This window comes from Canis lupus, chromosome 8, assembly GCF_011100685.1.
Source record: "Canis lupus familiaris isolate Mischka breed German Shepherd chromosome 8, alternate assembly UU_Cfam_GSD_1.0, whole genome shotgun sequence".
Classification (NCBI taxonomy): Eukaryota; Metazoa; Chordata; class Mammalia; order Carnivora; family Canidae; genus Canis; species Canis lupus.
In genome coordinates, this window is record NC_049229.1 from 50,840,984 (window position 1) to 50,868,390 (window position 27,407).

At 42.1% G+C, this 27,407-nt stretch overlaps 1 protein-coding gene and 1 long non-coding RNA gene across 16 annotated transcripts in view; one reads left to right on the plus strand and one right to left on the minus strand.

Annotated features, from left to right (window-relative positions):
• ADCK1 (aarF domain containing kinase 1) overlaps positions 1 to 27,407 on the plus strand; it is a 147,708-nt gene that overhangs the window by 10,960 nt on the left and 109,341 nt on the right. For 7 of the 15 annotated variants that reach the window (XR_005363599.1, XR_005363600.1, XR_005363601.1 and 4 more), the window contains exon 1: positions 24,517 to 24,658. The exons of 1 other annotated variant lie outside the window; for it this stretch is intronic. The gene's annotated coding sequence lies outside the window, so the exon portion shown is untranslated. Of the gene's footprint in view, positions 1 to 7,872; positions 7,940 to 23,938; positions 24,025 to 24,516; positions 24,659 to 24,985; positions 25,213 to 26,781; positions 26,798 to 27,407 lie in introns of those variants that run through there. 7 more of the 15 variants (XM_038545425.1, XM_038545426.1, XM_038545428.1 and 4 more) reach the window with 5 other exon arrangements.
• Positions 13,705 to 24,640, minus strand: LOC119872910. Its single transcript, XR_005363604.1, has 3 exons — positions 24,286 to 24,640; positions 14,102 to 14,330; positions 13,705 to 13,961 (listed from the first exon to the last, which is right to left on the minus strand). It is a non-coding gene; the product is annotated as an uncharacterized LOC119872910 (long non-coding RNA).

Genomic DNA, 27,407 nt, shown 5'->3' on the forward strand with positions numbered 1-27,407 from the left:
CTATCCTTGCAGCCCAGCAATTATAGTGATTATAGTGAATGATTTTTTTTAATGTACTGTTGGGTTTGGTTCGCTAGTATTTTACTGAGAATTTTTGCATCTATGTCCATAAGGGATGTTGGCCTCTAGTTCTCTTTTTTGGTGATGTCTTTATTTGGTTTTGGTACCAGGGTAATGCTGGCCTCATAGAATAAATTTGGAGGTTTTCCTTCCTTTTCTGTTTTTTGGAATAGTTTGAGAAGAATAGGTATTAACTCTTTTTTATTTATTTTATTATTATTATTTTTAAAGATTTTGTTTATTCATGAGAGACACACACAGAGAGAGAGAGAGAGAGAGAGAGGCAGAGACACAGGCAGAGAGAGAAGCAGGCTCCATGCAGGGAGCCTGATGTGGGATTCCATCCTGGTACTCCAGGATCACGCCCTGGGCCAAAGGCAGGCGCTCAGCTGCTGAGCCACCAGGCATCCCCTTAACTCTTTTTTTTTTTATTTTTTTATTTTATTTTTATTTATGATAGTCACAGAGAGAGAGAGAGGCAGAGACACAGGCAGAGGGAGAAGCAGGCTCCATGCACCGGGAGCCCGATGTGGGATTCGATCCCGAGTCTCCAGGATCGCGCCCTGGGCCAAAGGCAGGTGCCAAACCACTGCGCCACCCAGGGATCCCACCCTTAACTCTTTTTTAAGTGGTGTTTGGTAGAATTCATGCATGAAACCATCTGGTTCTGAACTTTTTTTTTTTTTAAAGATTTTATTTTTTTTAAATTTTTATTTACTTATGATAGGCACACAGTGAGAGAGAGAGAGGCAGAGACACAGGCAGAGGGAGAAGCAGGCTCCATGCACCAGGAGCCCGACGCGGGATTCGATCCTGGGTCTCCAGGATCGCGCCCTGGGCCAAAGGCAGGCGCTAAACCGCTACGCCACCCAGGGATCCCTGGTTCTGAACTTTTTTGGGAGTTTTTTGGTTACTGATTCAACTTCTTTGCTGGCTATCAGTCCATTCAAGTTCTCTATTTCTTCCTGCTTCAGTTTTGGTAGTTTATATGTTTCTAGTAATTTATCCATTTCTTCTAGGTTATCCAATTTGTTGGCATATGGTTTTTGATAATATTCTCTTATAATTGTATTTCTGTGGTATTGGTTGTTATTCCTCCTCTTTCATTTGTGATTTTATTTATTTGGGTCCTTTATGTTTTCTTTTTGATAAGTCTGTCTAGAGGTTTATCAATTTTATTAATTTTTCAAAGAACCGGCTCCTGGTTTCATTTATCTGTTCTAATTGTTTTTTGTTTGTTTCTATATCATTTATTTCTGCTCTAATCTTTATTGTTTCCTTCCTTCTGCTGGCTTTAGGCTTGCCAACAGCATTTTTCAAAGAGCTAGAACAAACATTCCTAAAACTTGTATGGAACCACAAAGACCTCAAATAGCCAAAGCAACTTTGAAGAAGAAATTTGCAAAGCTGGAGACATCACAATTTCAAACTTCAAGTTATATTACAAAGCTGTGGTAATCAAAACAGTATGGTACTGGCAGAAAAATAGCTCAATGGAACAGAATAGAAAACCTAGAAATGAATCCACAACTATATGGTCAATTGATCTTTGACAAAGCAGGAAAGAATATCCAAAGAGAAAAAGACAGTCTTTTCAACAAATGGTATTGGGAAAACTGGACAGCAACATGTGAAAATGCAACTGGACTACTTTCTTACACCATACACAAAAATAAATTCAAAATGGATGAAAGACCTAAATGTAAGACAGGAAACCATCAAAATCCTAGAAGAGGCAATAACCTCTTTGACGCTGGCCATAGCAACTTCTTTCTAGGTATGTCTTTGGAGGCAAGGGAAACAAAAGCAAAAATAAACTATTGCAACTTCATTAAACTAAAAAGCTTCTGTACAGCAAAAGAACTCATGAACAAAACTAAAAGTCAGCCTGCAGAATGGGAGAAGATATTTGCAAATACATACCCAATAAAAGGTTAGTATCCAAAATCTATTAGAAATTTAACAAACTCAGCACCCTAAGCAGTAATAACCCAGTTAAAAGTGGCAGAAGACATGAATAGGCATTTTTCCAAAGAGGCCAACAGACACAGGAAAAGATACTCAACACCACTCATCAAATGAAATGCAAATCAAAACTCCAGTAAGATATCATCACCTCATACCTGTCAGAGTGGCTGAAATCAACAACACAAGAAACAATAGGTATTGGCAAGGATATGGAGAAAGGGGAATACCCTTGCACTGTTGGTGGGAATGCGAACTGGTGCAGCCACACTGGAAAACAGTATGGAGGTTCTTCAAAAAGTTAAAACCACCCTATGATCCAGCAGTTGCATTACTAGATATTTACCCAAAGAATACAAAGATCCTAAATCAAAGAGGTATATGCACCCTGATGTTTATAGCAGCATTATCTACATGAGCCAAAGTATGGAAGCAGCCCAAATGTCTACTGATTGATAAATGGATAAAAAAGATGTGTGTATGTGTGTATTGCTACATATATGTGTGTATATATATACATATATACACACATATATTTGTACACACATATATTGGTATATTATTCAACCATAAAAAAGAATGAAATCTTGCCATTTGCAATGACATGGATGGAGCTACAGAGTATTATGCTAAGCAAAGTAAGTCAGAGAAAGACAAATACCATATGATTTCACTCATATGTGGAATTTAAGAAACAAAATGAGCAAAGGAAAGAAAGAGAGAGGCAAACCAAGAAAGAGACTCTTAACTATAAAGAACAAAACCTATGGTTATCAGAAAGGAAGTAGGTGGAGGGAATGGGTTAAATAGATGATGGGGATTAAGGAGTGTACTTGTGATGAGCACTGGGTGATGTATGGAAGTGTTGAATCACTATATCATACCTAAAACTATTATTACACTGTTAACTAACTGAAATTTAAATAAAAACTAAAAAAAAGAGTATACCCTCCCCCCTCCAAAAAAAAAAAAAAACTTCTGTGCTTCAAAGGTAGCATCAAGAAAGTAAAAAGACAGTCTATAGAATAGGAGAAAATATTTGCAAATCATATATCTGCTAAGGAACTTATAGCCAGAATGTATGAAGAACTCTCACAATTCAACCACAAAAAGACAAATAATCCAATTAGAAGACAGCAAAGGATTTGAATAGATGTTTCTTTAAAGAAGACACATGAATGGCCAATAATCACACAAAAAATTGCTCAATATCATGAGCAATCAGAGAAATGCGTATCAAAACTATATTTACTAGGGTGACTAAAATAAAAATGTCAGACAAAAACAAGTATTAGTAAGGCTGTGGAGAAATTGGAACCCTCATACACTGCTTATGGTAATGTAAAATGGTGCAGCCACTTTCAAAAACAGTTTGGCAGTTCTTGAAGAAGTTAAACATAGGGGATCCCTGGGTGGCTCAGCGGTTTGGCGCCTGCCTTTGGCCCAGGGCGTGATCCTGGAGTCCCGGGATTGAGTCCCACGTCAGGCTCCTGGCATGGAGCCTGCTTCTCCTTCCTTCTGTGTCTCTGCCTCTCTCTCTCTCTCTCTGTCTATCATAAATAAATAAATAAATAAATAAATCTTAAAAAAAAAAGAGGTTAAACATAGAGTTATCTATGTTATCTATGGCCCAAGAATTCCTAGGTATATAGTTCAGAAATTTGAAAATATACATCCATGCATAAGCTAGAGTACAGATGTTTATTCATAATAACCCCAAAGGGGAAACAACCCAAGTGTTCATCAACTGATGAACAGATAAACAAAATGTGATCTATCCATCAAATGGAATATTATTTGGCAATAAAAAGAATTATAGTATTGATACATGCTAAAACATGAATGAATCTTGAGCAAGATTAGCCCACATGCAAAGTTGGAGGGAGCAGTCTACAAGAGATTACCTTCACTTGTAACACTAATCACAAATTGGGAGTTCCTAAAGCCTCTTAAATTTGATCATTCATTAGAGGGACAGAACTCACTGAAAGGTGTTATCCTCATGATTTATTACAGGAAAAGGTTCTAGATTAAAATCAGCCAAGGAAAGAAGTGCATAGGGCGGAGTCCAGGAGGATTCCAAATATGAAGCATCCAGTTGACCTCTCCCTATGTAACCAGGACAGCATTGCTTTCCTGGCATTGGTATAGACAATATTCAGGGAGTATTGCCAACCAGGGAAGCTCACCTGAGCCCTGATGTCCAAAGTTTTTACTCGGCCTCCATCATGTAGGTATGTCTGATTGCTTTTGTGGTTGATCTCAGTCCCCACCCTAAGACTATTTGATGTGGCCAGCCTCACTCTAAACCATATTTTTAGACTATCCGGTGACCTAAACTCTGAGGCAAACAAAAATACTCTGATTAAGCATGATATTTCACAAGTTTAGAGATTACTTCCCAGAAGCTGAAGACAAAGGCCAGATCTCTGTCCAAGATGAAATTCTTGACTACAGAAACCTTGAAAACATGTTAAGTGAAAGAAGCCACTCACAAAAGGTCAGATATATCCATTCATATAAAATTTCCAGAATAGACAAATGCATAGAGACAAAAAGTAGATTAATAGTTACTGCAGAGGAGGGGGCTAGTGCTGGCTGGTTTAGTCTGTAAAGCATGGGACTCTTGTTGATCTCAGCATTGTGCGTTCAAGCCCCATATTGGGCGCAGAGCTCACTGGAAAAAAAAAAAAAAAAGTTACCTGGGGCTGTTTTGTGTGGGGATGGACGATGGGAAAAGTGAGTGACTGCTAATAGGTAAAGGATTTCTTGTCAGAGTGTTGAAAAATTCTATAGTGCTGATGGTGACACAATTCTGTGAATATACTAAAAACCACCGATCTGTATACTTTAAAAGGTGAATTTTATGGAATGTGAAATATATTTCAATAAAGCTGTAAAAGTGAAGTCAAGTAAAATGCAAAATTAATAAAACGAATAAATAAGTGAATAAAAAGTATGTTATAGTATCCCTTCATTAATTTTTTTCCAAATTAGGTGTAGAATTATCTTGTTGAATACTTTTTGAAAAGCTTGTAGGAATGTTTTTATTGAGTTGACTGTGAATTTACGTAGAGCTGGTATCTTTACAGTTTTATGTCTCAGGATCACTGTTTAGGTGTTGACTTATTAAAATCTTCTTTCAGGGATCCCTGGGTGGCACTGCGGTTTGGTGCCTGCCTTTGGCCCAGGGTGCGATCCTGGAGACCCGGGATCGAATCCCACGTTGGGCTCCCGGTGCATGGAGCCTGCTTCTCCCTCTGCCTATGTCTCTGCCTCTCTCTCTCTCTCTCTCTCTGACTATCATAAATAAATAATTAAAAAAAATCTTCTTTCATATCTTTCAATGACATTTTGAAGTTTTCTTTATATAGACTACCTATCTCTCAAGACATTGATTACTAGGTATTTCATTTCTTTGTTTTCATAAGTGCAATCTCTATTTTTATATTATTTCTAAATACAACAGTAATTTTTATTAGGCAAACCAAAAATGTTCTGAAACATAGCAATTTATGAATAGAACCAATGTTTTCAACTGTAGATTACTTAAAGTTAGGGTTAACTTGTATATGGTGAAATGTGTTCCTACATCTCCTTCCTGGGATTGAGCAGTTCTTTGGTTTGATGTACAGGAAAGCAGCTTTGCTATCAGCTACTTCCCTCCTTGAGCTAAGAGATTTCCTGTTTAAAAGCACTGCAAGACCTGCTGACCCCATTTCTTTTTGGATTTAATTATTCTTTTTGAAAGTTGACTCTAACCTGAAGGGGATTTGAAACGTAAGGCTCCAGTGGGGAATGAAGCTTTAGACCCAAGATAACTATTCCTTTTTCTGTTGAACAGCCTGGCAGGGGAACAATTTGCCCCCTGCCCTGAGCACTGTCATTTGTTTTGATCACTTTCATTCCCTATCAAGTGTGCTGCCAGCTCAGAAGGCAGCCATCTGATATCTGAAGTGACTCCTTTCATTATTGCCTTGTCTTTTCTCTAGTAACAAGATATTCCACCAGAATATGTCTGTTTGTGGTTTAAGAAGCTGCAGTGTGTGCATAGCTATGGATTTAATAACCATAAGGGGAAAAAATACTGGCATAATAAGAATAGTTACTATTTGCTGATGAGCTCTTCTGGGCCCATTTATCTCATTTACCCCCTTACGCCAGTTCTATGAGTAGTTAACACTTGTTTCCATTTTACAGACCAAGAAATGGAGGCTCATAGATGATATGTAAATTGCCTAAGATGACAAATAGAAAGTGACCAATCTGGGCCTTCATCCCAAAGAATATGATCTTAACCACTATTCCATACTGGCCCCCAAGTGGAAGATTCTACTTTACTTTACTTTACTTTTCTTTTCTTTTTTTTTTAAAGATTTTATTTATTCATGAGAGACAGAGAGAGAGAGAGAGAGAGAGGCAGAGACACAGGCAGAGGGAGAAGCAGGCTCCATGCAGGGAGCCCGACGTGGGACTCTATCCCGGGTCTCCAGGATCACGCCCTGGGCTGAAGGCGCTAAACCACTGAGTGCCTCCCCCCCCACCCCCCCACGGGCTGCCCAAATTCTACTTTTCTAAGAAATCTGGAGTCAGATGTGAGTTTGAGTATTGCTCTCTTTGCTTCCTAGCTGTGTAACGTTTAGCGCTCTACCTACCTGATAAGGTAGTGAAGATGAGGTGAGATAATGAATGGAAAATGCTTAAGTGCTTGAGTCACCACAAGTACTAAATATTATATTTTCAAAAATATATCACGTTTATCAGAAAATTAGCTTTTTCTCTACTAGAAAATTTTTTTTTCTTTTTCTGTACCAGATCCTGTGCTAATTTGGGGGACTCAGTGAAATGCTATATAGCCCAAGTCCTAACCACCAGCAGGCTGGTCCATCTGGGGCTTGTGGACCGAATCTGGCCTTCAGAAGTATTCTGTTTGTCCCCCACACATATTACTTAAAAATTTTTTTTAAAATTTTTTTTAATTTATTTATGATAGTCACACAGAGAGAGAGAGAGAGAGAGAGAGAGGCAGAGACACAGGCAGAGGGAGAAGCAGGCTCCATGCACCGGGAGCCTGACATGGGATTCGATCCCCGGTCTCCAGGATCGCGCCCTGGGCCAAAGGCAGGCGCTAAACCGCTGCGCCACCCAGGGATCCCGCTTTAAAATTTTTGAATTAGATACAGACAATTCAAAATGGGGAAGATTTAAAAAAATTATTTTAAAATCAGAGTTCAATTTGCCAACATATAGCATAACACCCAGTGCTCATCCCGCTAAGCGCCCCCCTCAGTGCTCGTCACCCGTCACCCCATCCCCCCGTCACCCCATCCCCCCGTCCACCTCCCCTTCCACTACCCCTTGTTCATTTCCCAGAGTTAGGTGTGTCTCATGTTTTGTCACCTTCACTGATATTTTCACTCATCTTCTCTCCTTTCCCTTTATTCCCTTTCACTAATTTTTATATTTGGGGAAGATTTCAATAAAAATTTAGACTTCCTACTGCTTTTGAAAACCAGTAGAGCTGGCAACACTGGGCCTCTATTTTCCCATGGCAGCTGTCACCTAGAAGGCAGTTTGTCACATGGGAATATGGACCACGGACCCCATCACCCCCTGTTGCTTCCAAGGCTGGGGGAGTCACTGGTCATTTGCTGCTGCAATTGCACTGTTCTTGTGGTAGAAGTAAAACTTCATGTACCTAGAATGCTCTCAAAAGAAATCAAAAGATAGACCAAGGGAGCTACTACATGATTTAAGAAAAATGAATAATTTTTTTGCTTAAAAGCCAGGATTATTCTCACATCTGACCTGCTTCACTCTTTTTGATTATCTTCTCGGCCTCTATAGGCATATACATTGGCAGCCCCTGGTGTGGAAAGGTAACCTCACGATGTGAAGCAGTGCCATACTGGAGGTGAGCCCAAGATACTTTGGAAGTCCAAAGAAGAGGCACTTAACTAGGCCTGGGAGTTCAGAGGATGCTTTCCTTAATGTCACCTGACCACGGTTATGTGCTATTAGTGGGTGAAGCTCAGAAGGACAGTGGCAGAGGTGTGGGCGGTTGGGTGGGATTGGGGAGCTGTTTAAGCAGATGGAGGAGCTTGAGAAAGGGCTCAGAGATAGTAGCAGCAGCCTTTGGACCTTCTACCTTGACCTCTTCCCAGAGGGGGTGGTGTCTCTAGCTCTCATATCACTAACAGACAAAAGATGACTCTACCCAATCAATGGCCAAGCCCTCCTGGCTCCATACACCAGCTGTACTCACATCCCTGGGTCTCCCTAACTCGCTAGATACACATGTACCCTGAGACACCACCCCTCAAAATCCATCAACACAAGTTCTTAACAGAAGGAGTTTTCACACCCATCACCCAGTCACACATCAAACATAATATAGAGTTATTCCTTCAGATGAGGGGCTGAGAATATCTTAGCGTTTAAATAATAGAAGTCAGAGTCTGTGTGGCTGGTGGAATTTACACCCGTCTACAAATAAACCACCCCTAAACACCTGTTTCTGACAAAGGCAAATTAAATTTTTTCCAGGGCAATAAAGAGAAGCCTCTAGAGGTGAGAGTGTTTCTCTGAGAGGAGTCCAGAAAAGTGGAGAGAAAAGGACTCTAGCAACTCACAACATGAGAATGGAAGTCTGTCTCAATGGGCAGGGCCAGGCTCCACCCATAAGACAAGTCACTTTTTGTTCATAGTGGGTAGACTCTGATTTTTTATTTTTGAGGGTGTCCATCCAGCAAGGGAACTAGCAGGTCTAGCCATGAGTGGTGGGAAGGTTAACTGATAGTGAAGGGCCTGAGTCTATCCTGGCAAGAATCCATTCCTACCAGGGGTCTAAGAGACTTGGCAGAGGCTAGGTGAAGGCTTGAGGATAGAAGAGACTTCCCTTGCTGAGTTCAAGGTCAAGTTCAACATACAGTCAAGAACTCTGCTCCAAACCATGGTAAGAATACCACTCCATACTCACTAGGGTGGGTATAATAAAACAGGCAGACAATAACAAATATTAATGAGGATATGAGAAATTGGAGCCGTCATACATTGGTGGTGGGAATAAAGGGTGCAGCTACTTTGGAAAACAGTTTGGCACTTCCTCGCAATGTTAAACATAGAGTTACCATACAACCCAGAAACTCCACTCTTAGGTATATACCCAAGAGAAATGAAAACATGTTCACATAGAAACTCATACACAGTGTTCATAGCAGCATTATTCATAATAGCCAAAATGTGGAAACAACTCAAATGCCCATCTACTGATGAATGGATAAACAAAACATATCTCCGTGCAGTAGTATACCATTCAGCAGTAAGAAATGAAGTAGCAACACATGATACAAGATACAACATATATGAACCCTGAAAACATTATACCAAGTAAGAGAAGTCAGTCGCAAAAGACCAGACATCATGATTCCATTTACATGAAATATTCAGAACAGGCATGACCATAACAGAGCATGGAGTGGTGGTTGCCTGAGGCTAGGGCCAGGTGTGTGTGTGTGGGGAACCTTCTGCTAATAGGTATAGATTTCTTTTTACAATGTTGAAAAGGTCCTAAAATTAGATAGTAATGATGGTTGTACAACTCTGTGAATATAATAAAAATCACTGAAATGTACCCTTTGAAAGGGTGAATTTTATAGCATGTGAATTATATCTCAATAAAGCTGTTATTAAAAAAGAGATCTCTGCTCCAAGTTTCCAGATACCCCTCCAAGTGGATGCCACAATGGCCTTGCTCATTTTTTCTTTCTTTCTCTTTTTAATAACTTCTTGAGCCTCTCTTTATTTATTAACTTCACATCTGCTTATTTTTCTTAAGGTTCTGCGATAAGAAATGGGTATTTCTCACGGGTATGCTCCATGAAGGCAGATTCCTGGCTTTTCCTAGTTGTGTGATATTGAACACGTTAACTTTTTTTTTTAAGATTTTATTTATTTATTAATAATTAATAATTAATTATTAACACACAGAGAGAGAGGCAGAGACACAGGCAGAGGAAGAAGCAGGCTCCACACAGGGAGCCCAATGTAGGACTCGATCCTGGAACCCCAGGATCACGCCCTGAGCTGAACGAAGGCAGATGCTCAATTGGTGAGCCACCCAGGCATCCCACGTTAGTTAACTTCTTGACTTTAGTTTCCCATTTGACAAAGGAGATATTAATTGTACCTTCTTATAGGGTAAGTATGAAATATGTGATAAATACATGAAGCCTATTTTAGAAGAGTACCTGCCACATAGTTAAGCTCCATATGTATTTGTAATGATTATTTCTATATTAAAACCCTAGATCCATATTTAGCATATACTAAGTGCCCTATAAGGATTAGCTATTAATATTACTGTAATATTTTTAGTAAAGCGGGTAAGGGCTAACTTGGAGACTTCATCTGTTCTGCTACTGATGAGCATTTGAGCTGCTTACAGTTGGAGTTAGTAAAGAACCATGCGGCCTTGCATATTGGTGCATTAGTTTCTCTAGGGTATATACACTTGGGAATGGGTGGCTAAGTCATGGGATATTCAGATCTTCCTGTTTCTGGATAATGCCAAAGCAGGTTCAAAGTGGTTGATTCAGTTTATATTCTCACTTCCAAAATTTGGCACACTCATCTTGTAAAATTTTATATCCAGCTTGTAATGTTGGCATCGATTTTAATTTGCATTTCCCTGATTAGTGATGAGGGGGCGTGCTTTTGAGTTCCTCTTTTATGAAGTTTTTTTTTTTTTGTTTTAAATTTTTATTTATTTATGATAGTCACAGAGAGAGAGAGAGAGAGAGGCAGAGACACAGGCAGAGGGAGAAGCAGGCTCCAAGCACCGGGAGCCCGACGTGGGATTCGATCCCGGGTCTCCAGGATCACGCCCTGGGCCAAAGGCAGGCGCCAAACCGCTGCGCCACCCAGGGATCCCTTTTATGAAGTTTCTGTGCAAGTCTGTTGTCCCTTTCTCACCAGGTTATGTGTCTGTTTCGTATCCATTTGTGGGAATTCTTCATGTGGTTTGGAAACTAGTCCTTTGGTTGGAAAATAGTCCTTGGTCTATTGCATGCATTTCTAGTTCTCTTTTTGCTCCAACATGATATCATTTGATGAACAGAAAATTTTGATTATTAAGCAAATTTATGAGTCTTTACTGTTTTGGTTAGTGCTCTATGTGTGTTGTATAAGAAATTCTTGAATATGCTTTCCTGTATTATTTTATAAAAGCTTTCTAGTTTTTCCTTTTACACTTGGATCAGTTCCACATGGAACTGACTACTGTGCATGAGGTAAAATAGTATAATTTCAATTTTTTTATATGTGGATGCTCAATTTTATCAGCACCATTTATTAAAAAGTCTGCTCTTTCCTCACTGATCTGCAGGTCACCTCTGTCATGTAGCAAGTGTCCATATGTGTAGATCTTCTTGGGAGCTCTTTATTCTGTTCCTGTTACAATTGGTCCTCTCACCTTCTGCTTATTCAATAGCCTCAGATTTCAATAGCTCTTTAGCTTTAGAATCAGCTTATCAAGTTCCACCCCCCAAAATTAAAAAGTAAATAAAACTGTTCCCAGTCAGTGTACATCTCAAGATCTAACTGGAGGGTAGTAGGCAGGAACTTTCTTTTTCCACTTGGAAGTGAATGAAGACACATGCAGATTTTTTTCATCTTTCTATGCACTAGCTGCCTTATCCTAGGGACATTAGTATGGAGTTGAAAACGACAGGGAAGGGCAGAGCCAAGGGAGTCACTAAGGACAGTCAGACCATATCTTCTAACTCCTTCCTAACTTTGGGTTCCACAGCTTTCTGTTTGACTTGAGTTTCCTTTTGGATGCAGCCAAAAGCATCCCAACTTACCTTAAATACAGCTTGAATGCAGAAGCAAGTAAAAAAGTCTTTTCATGAAAAGGAAAACAGCTGTCACAAAAACTATTAACTTCTTTCTATAGGAAGGTAATATGTAATAATTATAATGATAACAATGATAGTTATATCTAACATTTACCAAACCAGGCACTGTGCTAAGAAATATACAGGTAACATATCATTACATTTATAATGTTACTCCACAGCCATGACCTCCCAATGTTATTCTTTTCCCAGATCCAGAGATGTTAAGTAACTATCACAATGTCACAGAGCTAGTAGAATTTAAAGACAGGCCTGTCTGATTCCAACATACTTATCAATTGCTCATTTGACTTAGAATTCTCATGAAATAGGGAAAATTATTATTATTTCAAAATTTTTTTATTTATTCATAAGAGACACATAGAGAGAGGCAGGGACATAGGCAGAGGGAGAAACAGGCTCCCTGCAGGGAAGCCTGATGTAGGACTCAATCCCAGGACCCCGGTATCACGACCTGAGCCAAAGGCAGACGCTCAACTACTGAGCTACCCAGGTGCCCTGAAATAGGGAAAATTCAAGCAGAAGAGCAAGGTTTTAGGAAAAGGGGAATTCTATCTCACTCTGGGGAGGAACATAAATGGATATAACCTTTCTAGAGAACAGTTTGGCAATGTGTATTAAATATCTAAAAATATATTCTCTTAACTACTAGTTCTGCTTTTTAAAAAGTGAGTGGGACCCCCAAATAAAGATTTTTGAGGATGTTCAGAGCAGCAAAATTTTTAGTAGCAACATTTATTTTTGACTAAATGTTAGGAACTGAAATACTATTGCAACCATTAAGACTAATGTTTTAGAATTTTTAATGACAAGGAAAAATATACTATCTTAAGTGAAAGAAGCAGATTATGAAACCATATTCACAGCAGGATTCCTATTGTATTATTTAAAAGGCAAGAAGGGTAGACCATAAATTGATAGTGGTGATTATCTCTGCAGGATTATGGATAATTTAAATTTTCTTTTACTTTTCTGAAATTTTCAAGTTTCAACTACGAATATGCAGAACATTTTATTTATAAAGATCTCAAACATATTCAAAAGTAGAACAGAAAAATGAACCTGATGAAATTCATCACCAGCTTTAACATTTTTCAACACACAGCCGGTCTTGCCCATGGCACCGCTTCTCACTCCCTCCCCCAGATTATTTTGAAGCAAATCTTAAACATCATATTTTATTTGAAAACAATTTCAGTGCCCTTCTCTAAAAGATATGGTCCTTTTTAAAAACCATAGCCACAGTACCATTATCACACCTAATTTTAAAAATACCAAATAATTCAATATAATCAAATATCCATCTAGTCAATTTTGTCATTTCTCTCACTGTCTTAAACATTTTTGTTTTGTATGTTTCTTGTGTGTTCTTGTTTTTGGCTTTTAAATATCTATATATTTTGCTTATTTGAATCAAGGTCCAAGTAAAGTTTATATGTTGTGATTGGTTGATATGTCTCATATCTCTTTTACCTGTAGGTTCCTTTTCCATCTCTTATTTTTTTCACGCAATATTTTGTTGAAGAAATCAGATTATTTGCCTCCTAGAGTTTTGCATCTTTGTGATGGTCTTCCTCCTCTGTTTCCTATAAATTCTTCATTAGATCTAGAAGCTTGATCAGATATAAGGTTTTGTTTATTCATGAGAAGCATAGTGAGAGAGGCAGAGAGACATAGGCAGAGGAAGAAGCAGGCTCCTTGCAGAGAGCCTGATGTGGGACTTGATCCCCAGACCCTGGGATCACACCCTAAGCCAAAGGCAGAGAGAGGCTCAGCCGTTGAGCCACACAGGCATCCCCAGATGTAAGGTTTTGTTTGGCTTTGTTTTTGTTGTGGGGCTGGGGAAGGTATAGAGCAACCTCACAGATGGTGGTGTTTACTGCTATCAGGAAAATCCAGAGTCTGGTAGTCTTTCTTGTGATGTTAGCAGACATTACTATCGCAGCACCCATAAATCAGTAGGAGTTGCAGATTGGTGAGGTTCTGGCATTCCTTTTTCACTTACTAGCTGGTATACTTCTGTAAAAGAGAATTTCACAAAGGATAAAGAGAATGAATACCTGATTTTCTTTAATTACTCATTTTAAAAATAATTAGGTGGTTTTCTAGCACTTCTCAGAGATGACTTATTATTTGTTTGTTTGTTTTGAAGTACTCACAGAGGTAAAGATACTTGATGTGCTTCAATCCATTGATAATCAGTTTTGCAAGTGGGAGGCTCTTCATGTTGACTTCTGAGTTCTTCTGGCCCAGCCCTCATTGTCTTTGATAACTTCCATGCTTTCTGGTGTGACGAAATATTTCAGGATCATCTTACCCATTTCCATCCCTAGGTCCGGAATGAGTCTCTAAGAAGCCTTGATTTCTTTTAGTGGGACAATCTGTATACTAGGAGGTGGTAAACAAATGATTTTTAATAAAAGGAATAACAGACACTGGATGATGAATAACAGTACAAAATAAATAGTATTATAAAAATGTCACAGCCCAACACTCCTTTAGAGAAGGAGATATGGTACCACACAATCCAACAGAAATGTCCACAGTGTATCATGGACATGATTCCTAGTCACCCAGAAAACTTAAACTTTGTTCACCAAACTTATTTGACAAAGGAGTGTAAAACTTAAAAAAAAATTGTATGCGTGGATAAGCCCTAGTTATCTGGAAAGTTAAGGTAAATAGAATGTTTCATTTACCTCAACAGTGAGTGGTTCTCAGGATTGTGCTGAGAATAGAATCATTTAAGGATCTTGTCAAAATACAGATATCTGGGCCCTACTCCAGACCATCTGAATCCAGGGAATAGGGCTTGGAATTTGTATACTAATAAGACTTCCAAGACTTGAAGCAGGTGGTCCTAAAAACTACCCTTTGGTGAGCTTTGCCAGATAGCTAGATAGACAGATAAATAAAGTAAGGGGAGGAGGAGAGATGCCTTTAAAGAGTTCACCTCAGAGCAATGGGAATTAAATCCCATTAAAAAAATTTAGTGATTCTCTTTTTCTGATTTCAAAAGAATTTTATTCTCTGTGAAATTTTGAAAAATGGAAAAGCAAACAGAAGAAAATAACCACCTGCAATCCTATTCCCCAGACACCATGTCCATTAGGTTGATGTATAGCCTTCTAGCCCTCTTAAGGGCACTTTGATTGCTCTTTTTTGCTAGCAGACACCATTACTGACTTGCCTGGGGGCTCTCTGCTAGTAAGTGGGAGAGTCCACACTGGAACCCAGCTGCTGAATCCTGAATTTCATTATGTTCCAGTCTAACAGAAACAGAGGAGCTCCCTGCCTGCCCCTGCCTCCATATCACCCCCAACATTACTTTACACATGCCTATATTGCATTTTAAAAATTGATTTTAAAATGAAAAAACAATAGTCTGTGTCTACCATCAGACTGTAGGCTTCTCAGCAGGGCAGGAAAATCATTATTAATATCAGTATCCCCCAAACAAGGCCTGGTGCTTAATAGTGGCTCAGTACCTGGGACAGTGTAGACACCCAACAACTGTTTCTTCCAGGCATGAGTGGAAGACAATTAGGTCTCTATGGCCTCTGGTGGAACTGAACTTCAGGTGTCCTAGATTTTCCCAGACTGACCTGGTTTTCTCCCAAAGTAACAAATTGTAGCATCCCAGCTTTTAAAAAACAGAATACCTTCCTGACAGTGTGATGTGGGAATGTGTGAAGGTGTAATTTTCCAGATATTTCCTAGTGGGGCATCTCCCTTCTGCCCTGTTAATTTTCTGGAGGCTGGGGCAGCTGTGAATTGTCAGCAGCCAACACTCACAGGAGCTGAGTAATGGGGATACTGGCTTGGTAAAGGGGACCTGGGAAGAGCACTAAGCACCTATGCCACCTAAAACTACCTAGCATACATCAGTGGCACCTGTACCATATTTGAGAAAGTCCCAGTGTAGAGAATGGTGTACTGAATGCAGTAAATGGGATAAAAGGGGGTGGTTTGTGTAATGTCTGTGAGGGGGAGGAATCTGGGGGAAGGGGAGCCAGGTGGAAGTCTGGAAAAGTCTAGATATGGGATCCATGGGGAACTTGACAATGCTTATGGCAACAAAAAAGGTGAGGAAGGGAAAAAAAGGAAGGGTATGTGAAGGAAGTGTCACAAAAGCAGGTAGGACTGAGAGAAGGAAGGGGAGAGGGACCTGGGGACCTGGGAGGAAAGCAGTGTCTGGGCAAGCATAGAGATTCAGGGCGAGGAAGCTGGAGCTTGGTCCTTCTGGCAAGACCAAGAGACAAATTCTCTAACATGAATGTTTATGGAACTATCTTCTCCTTTGCTTTTGTTCAGAATATCCATTGTTAAAGATAGGATTTGGTCCTCAGATTTCAGCAAAAGGGGCATGATTGGGGGATGCCAAAGCCCACATGCCTCCTCTTCCCACAGAAATGCCAACCCACCCACCTGCCCCATCAGCAGGGTAGGGCCAGGGTGTCAGCAGCTTTTGGGGGAAGCTGTAAGACCCTGTCCTCTTTCAGGATCAGATTAGCTCTTGACATGAGTCACATTTCCAATTGTCTTTCTTTTCCGATAAGAGGGTCCTCACTGTCTCTGCTCTCCTTTCTTGGCAACAGAAGGGTGGTGTGAGATTTAATTTCTCAAGAAAACTAAAAAGGACACAAAGATCCCCAGCCTCTATCTCACGTGAGCCAAGATCTTTGGGTGTAGGGGGTCAGCTCAGACAAAGGCATTCTGATAACTCGTAATAGTTTCTCTCTCTAATTATAGAAAGTATTTAACTATTGTTCTGTAATTGCTTGCTGCAGTTGGGTTTGAGCATTTTTTTTTTTTTTTGCTTTTTTTTTTTTTTTTTTGTTTTGTTTTGACAAAAGCCTGCTTTCTGATGAGTTGTTCTTTTTTTCTTTTTTTTCTTTTTTTTTTTCTGCTTTGGTCCACTGCCATAACAGTCAGTCCCTGGCTATTCCACTACATAACTGAAGGAGGTGGTATAGTATTTCTGGAGAAACCACTTTACCTCCTTGAATGGTTTTCCTTTCTTCCCTACTCCTCCCAGTTGCCTAATAGAGAAAGGGAATCAACATTTATTGAGCATCTACTCAGTATTTGTCAAGCATTGTACTAAGCCCTTGGATAGGCTGTTTTAGTCAATCCTTACAGCTAGTTTGAGAGTAGATATTATTATCCTCAATTTACAGAAGAGGAATCTAAGGCACAGGAAGGTCACAGCCAGCAAGCAGCTGAGCCAGGAATCAAACTCGTCTGTCAGACTTCATGTTCTCGCTCTTTCAGAGCCCAAGAGGATTTTTTATGGACTGGCTAATTAAATATTGGTGTTGATGCTCCCACCACTGTGGGAGAATTGGGGAATCCTGCTTCCTTACCCTGAAAGTGCCTACCTCTAGGTTCCCAGCTGGTGGTAGGGCCTAGGGGGGAAGCCTGCAGGACTTCAATAGGATGGGGGATTCCTGTGTTGTGGGGCTCCTGTGTTGAGGTCTGGGATTCCTGAGACATGGAGAAATTTCTGATGTCATGGCAGTAATGACAAGGAGGGAAGCCACCTCTCCACCAAGAGGGCTACAGTGCTCCGGGTCCTATGGGAAGTAGAGGCATGTTCAAGGGTTGAAATGCAGTGTTGAATGAATGAAATGCTTAGAGGAGGTACAGGCAGTGGCAGGGAAGCAGCTGGGCACTAGCATCGCAGGAAGTTGTCACTGCTCCCAGGTCTAAGGGGGTACAGTGTGGGTGTTCCTGCAGCTCAGTGAGGGCTGGGGCTGGGCAAAAAGGCCTCGGCAGGAGCTGTGGCAGGAGAGGATCTCAGCCTCTGCCTAAACGTGGACCTGAAGGGCAAGAGCACACACATGAAGTGGGGTGGAGGTGTGCATGTGCATGCATGCATGTGCATGTGTGTGTGTCTGTGTGTGTGTGCATACATGTGAATAGATATCTATAGGCCTCTCTCTCCTTGGGCCTCCCTGCCTTCCGCCCATGTTGACCAGTGGCCAAACCCAACTGTAAGACAGAGGACGGTGGAGCCCCAGGGACACAGCCTGTGCTAGTCAGTCTCCTGGGCACAGGGAAGGACAGAGAAGGGTGGAGAGAGGACTTGCGGTAAGCTACAGAGGATATTTGGTGCAGGGTCTTACTCCACTGCACCCTCGATGTCAGGTTGGACATTGCTTACAGACTCAGAATTGTGGGATGTGAATGCTAGAAGAGCCTTAGATTTCCACCCATAAAATTCCTTTACTTTACAAAAGAGGATCCTAAGTCCCAGCAGGGGAAAAATGACTGGTCCAAGGTTCAAGGTCCAAGGTCCAAGGTCAATAGACAACCAGTAGCATTAGGCAGGACTGGAAGCAGCTAACCAAACTCCCAGTCCATCTTGCATCTTAACTGAGGGGTGTGGTCAATTAATGGCTGATAATAAAGGATTACTGGTGAGCCAGCTTGCCAATTTCCTGTTAAAACTGCTCAAAGAACTCAGGGCCGGAGTTAACTTCTTCGGCTCCAGACATTTGCCTCAAATGATTCCCTCTAAATACACCTATGATCAGTGTGAGCTGCTCATTCCAGAGTGTCTGCTCTAGAGTCACACTCAGGGGACAGAATCCCAGCTGTGTCCTTATGGAGTGGTCTTGGACAAGCTGCTTGATCCTCTGTGCCTTAGTTTGCTCAGCTATAAAAATGGGGATAATAAGATCTATCTCATATATCATGAAAATTATATGAGAAAATATACTTAAAGCACAGACTAGCATTTGGCAATAACAAATGCTTGATAAATGATAGCATATAAATGCATATATAGTATTTATTAGCATGTATAAATATATATGTGATCTTCGTGTACACACACACACACACACACACACACAGCTCTCCAGTAAACTGATTTAGAATTCTAGTTAAGAATTCTTTTGGTTTTTACCCTGAGATATATCAGCTGTTGCTTGCAAGGAATTTTTCTTCTTCTTTATAACAGATAAGAAAACTGAAGGGTATGACAATTATAACTCAATAAAGCTGGAAAAAAAAAAAGAAAACTGAAGGGCCTGTGTGATGTGCTTTTTGTGGGGTCTCTAAACCAGAAGCAGATAAGAAATCCCTGCTCTCCATGTCACTCCAGCCCCTGGGTTGGAAATGAATTCCAGATTACTCATCTTGATTTACTTCCTCCCAGGTGTTAAAAAAAGATCTCTTTAGACTTCCATCAAGTCCAGGCCAGTCTGACCATCCCATGATGCAGGGCTGAGCAGGTTTCCATCTCATAGTCATTGGTCCTAGAAGGATTCAGAGGCATCAGGCCTTGCTCTCTCTCCAACCTTAGCCTCTGCTCTTCAACCCCAGCAGACAAATGCATATGGTATATGGATTGGTCTGCAGGTCCTCTGGCAAATGCTCAACTGCCCTCTGGGGATAGCTAGACCCTGACCTTCCAGTCCTGGGTCTGGATCGACTGCCTTTTCTTGCTGAACACTCTGTCCTGGGAAGGTGCTAACACAAGGTCTGGCCCTCCAGCAGCTCACCCTTCCTTCTATGGCTGTAACCCCTGCAGGACATTGCTCACCTTTGGAATACTGCCAGGAACCAAATACAGCTTTCCTGTTTCCTTCACTACTAGCCTTAAGGCTTTCCCTTCCTGCAAAGAATAGTTCCTTTATTACTCCCTCTACAGTAATCTTTTCTCCTGCTTTTCCTCTGGTTGGCTGCTTCCTCCTAGATGGTTTACTTCCGGGACACAACACAGAGCATCTTTTTTTTTTTAATAATAAATTTATTTTTTATTGGTGCTCAATTTGCCAACAATAACACCCAGTGCTCATCCTGTCAAGTGCCCACCTCAGTGCCCGCCACCCAGTCACCCCAACCCCCACCCTCCTCCCCTTCCACCACCCCTAGTTCGTTTCCCAGAGTTAGGAGTCTTCCATGTTCTGTCTCCCTTTCTATTTCCTACCCATTTCTTCTCCCTTCCCCTCTATTCCCTTTCACTATTATTTATATTTCCCAAATGAATGAGACCATATAATGTTTGTCCTTCTCCGATTGACTTATTTCACTCAGCATAATACCCTCCAGTTCCATCCACATCGAAGCAAATTTGTCATTTCTAATGGCTGAGTAATATTCCATTGTATACATAAACCACATCTTCTTTATCCATTCATCTTTCGATGGACACCAAGGCTCCTTCCAGTTTGGCTATTGTGGACATTGCTGCTAAAAACATCGGGGTGCAGGTGTCCTGGCGTTTCATTGCATCAACACAGAGCATCTTGCATGAATGCTTCTCTTGGATAGCATTCTGAACACTGAATTTACCAACTCCAGGCCCTGCTGCCTCAGAAACTCAACTGGGACCTTGGCAGGTTCTGAGATAATTTAGCTGCTTCCCTTTGTGGCTTTGATTGCTTGGTTCATTTTCTATTTAGCTTCTTTGGTCACATCCCATCTCAACAAAACCCTTTGGCTTCCTAGTGCACTTGGACTAAAATTCAAACCAGTAAACGTTCCGACATCCTGTGTAACCTGACTCTACCTGCCTCTCCTACCTCCTCCTACACCATTCTTTCTGCTTAAGTTACACTGGGCTCCTCTCTGTTCTTCAAACATGCGAGGCTCTTTCCTACCCCTAGACCTTTGTACTTGCTGTTCCATCTGCTTGGAATATACTTCCTCCTCTTCCCCGTGGCTGACTTGCCCATCCATCACGTTGTAGCTTCCTCAAAGATGCCTTGCCTGACTTCTTCTCTATCCAAAGTCACCATTTCTGGCCTCTGTTTATTACTTTTATGACACACCCCTCTTCTTTCCTTCATAGGGTTTATACTATTATGTATCTATCCTGTTGTTTGTTTATCTGTTGTCTGTCACCTTTCTAGGCACTGAGGATCTAAATCCCTGTTCTTGGTACACCTGAGTGGCTCAGTGGTTGAGTGTCTGCCTTTGGCTTGGGTCATGATCCTGGGGTCCCGGGATCGAGTCCCACATCCAGCTCCCCATGGGGAGCCTACTTCTCCTTCTGCCTGTGTTTCTCATAAATAAATAAATAAACAAATAAATAAAATCTTAAAAAAATAAATCCTTGTTCTCATGAAGCTTATGGCCTAGTGAAGGAGACAGATAAAAGCCATTTAAACAAATGAATAATATAGTTTCAAGTATTGATAAATGCTATAACAGTAAAGCAATGTAAGGGGATAGTGTGTTTTAGGGAATGTGGAGGAGTGGTGGTGTTTAGGTAAGAGTAGTCAGGGATGGCATTTTTGGAGGGGTGCTGTTGGAACAAAGAATAGATTGCGGGGATGGAGCAGACCTTTGAAGTTATGGGGGAATGGCAAGTGTAAGAGCCTCCTGGCAACAGTCAATATGGCAGGTTGAGGAACAGACAGGAAGCTGGTTAGGCTGGAGTGGCATGAAGTGAGGGAGAGAAGGATGGAAAATGAGGCTAGAGACAGAGGTGGTAGGAACAAGCCCAGGGGAACTGGGTGAGTTGGTAAAGAGTTTGGATTTTCTTCTAAGTGTGACATGTCTTCACAGCAATATTCAGTTTCCAAAGCATACACCTCATCTCTCTCATCTCTCATACACCTCACAAGAACCTCTGAGGAAGGTGGATAGATAATAATACCTTTTATCATGAAGGAAGCTACCATTTCATCATTTTACCTTTGGTAAATCAAAAAGGAAGTTCAAGCTTTGCCAAATTAGAAAACTTGCTTTTTTTTTTTTTATTTGAAGATTTTATTTATTCGTGAGAGACACAGAGAGAGATAGAGAGAAGCAGACACAGGCAGAGGGAGAAGCAGGCTCCACGCAGGGAGCCCGATGTGGGACTCGATCCTGGGTCTCCTGGATCACACCCTGGGCTGAAGGTGGCGCTAAACCGCTGAGCCACCCAGGCTGCCCCAAAACTTGCTTTTTTAAAAAAAAATTTATTATTGATATACCGTATTATTAGTTTCAGAGGTAGAATTTAGTGATTCTTTGGTTGCCTAAAAGTTGCTTTAAGTCACACAGTTGAAACAAGACTCTTTAAATCAGTGGTGTCTAGCTTTCCATAGGCATTGAAATGCTCTGGGGAGCTCTACAAAATAGTTACACCCGGGTCCTGTCCCCAGAAATGACTTAAGAGGGCCGAGGTGTGGCCCAGGAGGATTGTTGTTGTTGTTATTGCTGTTTTTTTTTTTTTTTTTTAAAGATTTTATTCATTTATTTGAAAGAGAGAGGACTAATGAAGAGGGGTGGGCAGAGAAACAAGCAGACTCCCTACTCAGCAGGGAGCCCAATGCAGGGCTCCATCCCAGAACCCCATCCCAGGACCCTGAGATCACCACCTGAGCCAAAGGCAGACACTTAACTGACTGGGCCCCCCAAGTACCGCCCCCCCCCAGGGTTATTAAAGCTCTCTAGGTGTTTCTAACCTGCCTGAGAACCACTGCTTTCAATCCACCAGCTTTTCACTACATGAACTGCTTCCTTGACAGAGCTTTTCCACTAAACTGCCCATTAAAACCACTGAGGGAGCTTTCTAAGGATTATGGAGTTCCAGACTGCAGACTAGAATCTAAAATCAGAATTTCTGGTGTTTGTTTATAAGCACCTCAATTGCCTATCTGTGTTGGAGCTTCCCCCATTTACTTTTTGATTTTTCTTATTTGCTGTTGTCTCTTCTCTTGTTCCCTTTGGGTTTTATACCTTTTTAATTCCTTTCCTGTCATTTTCATGGGACTTCAGGAAGGAGTGGATTTAAATGAGTGTATTCAACATACCATGTTGAACTTGAAGGCTTAAAAATTAAAAAATTAAAAATGTTTAGATAATTAAATTTATACACAGATTCATTGTAAAAAAAAATTCAAATATTATAAAAGGGCACATGGTGTAAACTGAAAGTTCTTTAGCCCCCACCCCCCATCACCCATTTCCACTCCTCAGGATAACTGCTACCCTGATAGTAACATTTAAACTTAGGGTGCAATTAGGTGCATACTAAGTTTTTAATATATTTATTATGTCTTATCTCTGGTTTTAAACTTCCTATTTTTATTTAAATATCTTATGTCTTGTACTGTATTATACTGCAACTTTATGCTTTTTTTTAAAAACAATTTTTTTTTGATGTTAACAACCATCTCTAGGGGAAACCCTTTCAACCTTTAATTCCCAGCCTCCAAGTCAGTTCTTAGTTTACAGAGCATTTCAAAATCTTCTGGGCAAAATTATTGTTCCATTCTATATGTTCCTAGATCACTTTGTTCATACCTCCAGCTCATACTTCTCACACTGCTTGAAAATTATTCATGTTCCTATCTTAGCATGTATACACTGCAAACTTCAGACAGAGGTAGGGGAGACTGTATTATGCAATTCTATACTACTGCTATCTCTGTATCAATTGTCTTAGTCTATGGCTTGTCTTTTTATGCCTTTTGTTGAGAAGTTATTGAATTTAATGTAGTCCAAATTTATCAAAGTTTTGTATACACTTTGTGCTTGTGTCATATAATGAACCCAACCCTGAGATCACAGGATGTTTTCCTTTATTTTCTCTTAACCTTTCTGATTTTTTTCCCCCCTTGAAAGTCTTTAATCTACCTGGAATTAGTTTTTGTATGTGAGGTGAGTGAAGTCCCACAGAGAGCTAGTTGTTTGAGCTCATATACTGGATAATGTGTCTACCCATAATGCTAGCTAGCTCTTCATATAGTCAAGATCCCACATATGCCTGGATCTGTTTCTGGGTGCTCTAGGCTAAGTTCTGACCACCACTTCTACCATCCCTATACTAATACCAAATGGCCTTAATTTTTACAGCATTAAAAGATAAATACAGATATATGAAAGGCCGAGTCCTTGAAACACGTTACTCTCCTTGAGGAGTGTTTGGGCAACGTTTTACCCTTTGGTTTTGCATATAGATTTTATTTTTAGATTTTGACGGAGAAAGAGCACGCGCACAAGCAGGGGGATGGGCAGTCAGAGGGAGAGGTTAGAAGCAGGTTCCCCGTGGAGCAGAGCTCAAGTCTCCACTGGGACCGGACTCTGGGATCATGACCTGGGCCGAAGGCTGAGGCTTACAACCCACCGGGCCACCCAGGTACCCTGCATATAAATTTTAGATAAGCTTGATAGTCCAGAAAAGATTCTGTTGGAAATTTGATCGCAATTATATTGAATTGACAGATGCATCCCCACCCCACCGCACCCCCATCTCTGTTCCCCGAGCAAGTGGCTCAAGAGGTATTTGTGGAATGAATGAAGGTCTGATGAAGGTCTCCAAAGTACATCTCATAAACACGCGAAACAGGTCAACGAATGAACGAATGGGGGCCACACGTTAACAGCAGCACATTCTCACCGTTGGGCAACTGTCAATGTCGTCTTCTCCTACTTGTTCTACTTGTTCTAATAACCTTATTCGAAATACACAAACCCACAACCCGATTCTCCACTGAACACGACTCTGCGCCTCCTGCAGAAACAAGTTTTCAGGAAGGCTGTACGTCCGCAGTAGGGCAAAGACACAGGTCAGGCGCCCTGACCCCTCCGACTCCCGGGTTCCGTGGCTCGCAGGTCTGCAGCGTCGGGAACCACGGACTACAAGTCCCGGCAGGCCGCGCGGCGGTCCGCTTCGCTAGGCGCAGTCCGCGGGTGGCGGAGAGCGAGGGTCGGCGAACCCCGTCCGCCCGCTGCGGCGAGCAGCCTGGCGCCGCGTCCTCGCGTCCCTCGGGGTGAGTGGGGCAGGCGCGCCGGGGCCGCAGGGCGCGAGGAGCGCGGGGGAGGCGGTGTGGCCGCGCCGGCGCCTGCCTCCGCCCGGGCGGTGGGGAAGGAACCCTGGGCCTGTGCCCGGGTCACCCGGGACGGCGCGCGGCCACGTGACCGGCGGGGCCCCGCCCCCGCTGCGGTGACTGCAGCCCGGCTGGCCGGGGGCGGACGCGCGGACCCGCTGCTCCGGGCGCTGCTCCGGGCGCTGCTCCGGGGGCTGGGCTGGGCTGGGCGGGAGGGCATCAGGTGGCGCACCCGGGAGACCTCTCTCTGGGCTGTCGGGGGGTGAGCGCGGGCGCTGAGCGTGGTGCGGACCAGAGCAGGGGGCCCCGCGGAGAGCCAGTGCCCCGGAGCGCCCCTGGTCTCCCCACCTCGCGCGGGCCCTGCGCTGGCAGTTCTCACCATAAACGTGCCGATGACACCTGTGTACGGAGAGCAGCTTCCGGAAGACACCTAGCACAGCTCTCTCCCCAGGTTGAGTGGCGTTGACTTTCTACTAGGCAGGAAGCCCGCAGACCCAGTAAGCATGTACTGCTCACGTCCATGATGATTGGCGCTTGGTGGGCGCTTTTGGGGAGGTATTTCGCGGAGTTGCAAGTGAATTAGACTTTCCCCGTCCCTTTTCATGTGTTTTCTTTAAGCATTTTTGTATTGCACAGGTTTTCAAACTGCATCAGAGTCACCTGGAGGGCTTGTTACCACGCGGAATGCTGGACCCCATCCCTAAAGTTTCTGATTCACTAAGTCTTGGGTGGGGAGCAAGATTTTGCATTTCTAACATACTTCTAGGAGATAGAAATGCTGCCCGGGACATACTTTTGAGTTCTTTTTTATTTTTATTTTTATTTATTTATGATAGTCACAGAGAGAGAGAGAGAGAGAGAGAGAGAGAGAGGCAGAGACATAGGCAGAGGGAGAAGCAGGCTCCATGCACCGGGAGCCCGGTGCACCCATCTCCAGGATCGCGCCCTGGGCCAAAGGCAGGCGCCAAACTGCTGCGCCACCCAGGGATCCCTGAGTTCTTCTGCTTTATAGGAAAAGGAGTCCTGTGTTTTTTTTTTTTTTTTTTTTTAAGAGTCCTGTGAACTTAAAACACCAACTCTTCCCTTCACACCTGGTTATGGGCCTTTGGGTCCTTGTTTGCCAGTTTAACTTTTTGTAGTTATGGTAAATGTGTGCCTATTACGGCGTACAAGACTAATTTACTGCTACATCATTTTATATACAGATTTTCACAAAGTCTACACTTGAGTCATTTTTCCTGGATTACATCATCTTCTATTATGTCATTATTGGCTTGGCTATTTCTCAACAGCCCTCACAGATGTAAGATTTGACCTCTGTTGGGAGAGCTTGCATTTTATTCCTTCTTGATATGTACGTTTTCTTGTCAGATAAGGGACCTATACGATAAGAATAGTGCTTGGTTCTGGCATCCATTTCCCCACTCCCTGCTCAGTCCCTTGACCCCCAACTCATTCACTAAATCTCCTGGATTTAGATTTTTGTGTTGGAGGGACTCCGGTGACCCACCTCTTACCTGCCACTTGCTCTTTGTGTTTGATTTTCCACTGTTCGCCCTTGAGTCCCACTTTCCTAGGATGAACTGAGGGAGAATTTCTATTCCTTGCCTGAGTGAGATTTATTTTCTCTGTCTGCTCTGGGACCTTGGCATCAGCCAGGGATTCCTTTATTTAATCAATATTGATTCAGCCACCTTCTGGGCGTCAAACTCCAGGAAAGGGAGTATGATTACACTTGACCTGCATCATTGGTGGCAAAGCAGGTTAGAAACCTGATCAGGCCAACTATATGGTCCCTGGGCATTGACTCTGCATCTTTCCAGACTTGAGACATGATAGCATCATCTACCTTGTTTGGTTTTTAGCCACATGATGAAACATTTTCAGGTTTCCCTGAAAACCTGATCACTCTTATTGGGTCTTTTCCAGTCTTGGGAGCAGACCAGAAGAAATAATGCTGAATTTCTTTAATGGCCTCGTTAGGAAATGGGAGGAGGCTGTGGTCACTTACAGGATTGATGGAATTGGAGCCCAAAGTGCCTTTCCTCTGGCCATTCTCACCTGTGCACCAAACAGGGAAAGGTGATTTCCATGCTTATTATCCTGAAATGTGGCATGGGAGGGGGTTGCAGATGGGTGGTAACTGATAAGCCAAGCCACTTCTTGGCCCACCACAAACAGTAAATGCTTGGTTCCCCATTTAGTTGTGCCCAGGGGGGTGGACATTTCATTTGACCATCAACTTCCCATTTGTAGAGCTTTCCACACTTGCCTTTGGCCTTGTTTCATCAGCCGCTGGGGTGTTCCCTGTGGCTTTCCCTTACTTATGCCTGTAGATGATAATAATATTTGTCTCATCTTACTGGGTTGTGTGGAATATCTAAGGAGATAATGAGTGCAAAGGGCTTTCTAAAGGTTGGTTGTTGCTAATATTGTTACCTGCTGTTTAGGTTTTAGGGGCTCGGTGTCCTCAAGCTCCCTTCACCTCCCAAAGAGTGTGTGCTCATGTGAGAGGTAACTCAGGTGAAAGTCAGAAAGACGAGTAAACAGAACTGGGCAAGGCAATTCATTAGCAAAGGGTTTAATAACGAAAGGTGTTTTTCATCGACAGACATATTTCACGGCTGACAGGGTCTTTTAAAATACCCTGAGGGAAGCGACTCATTTGCATGTTAAAGACTCACTGACACCT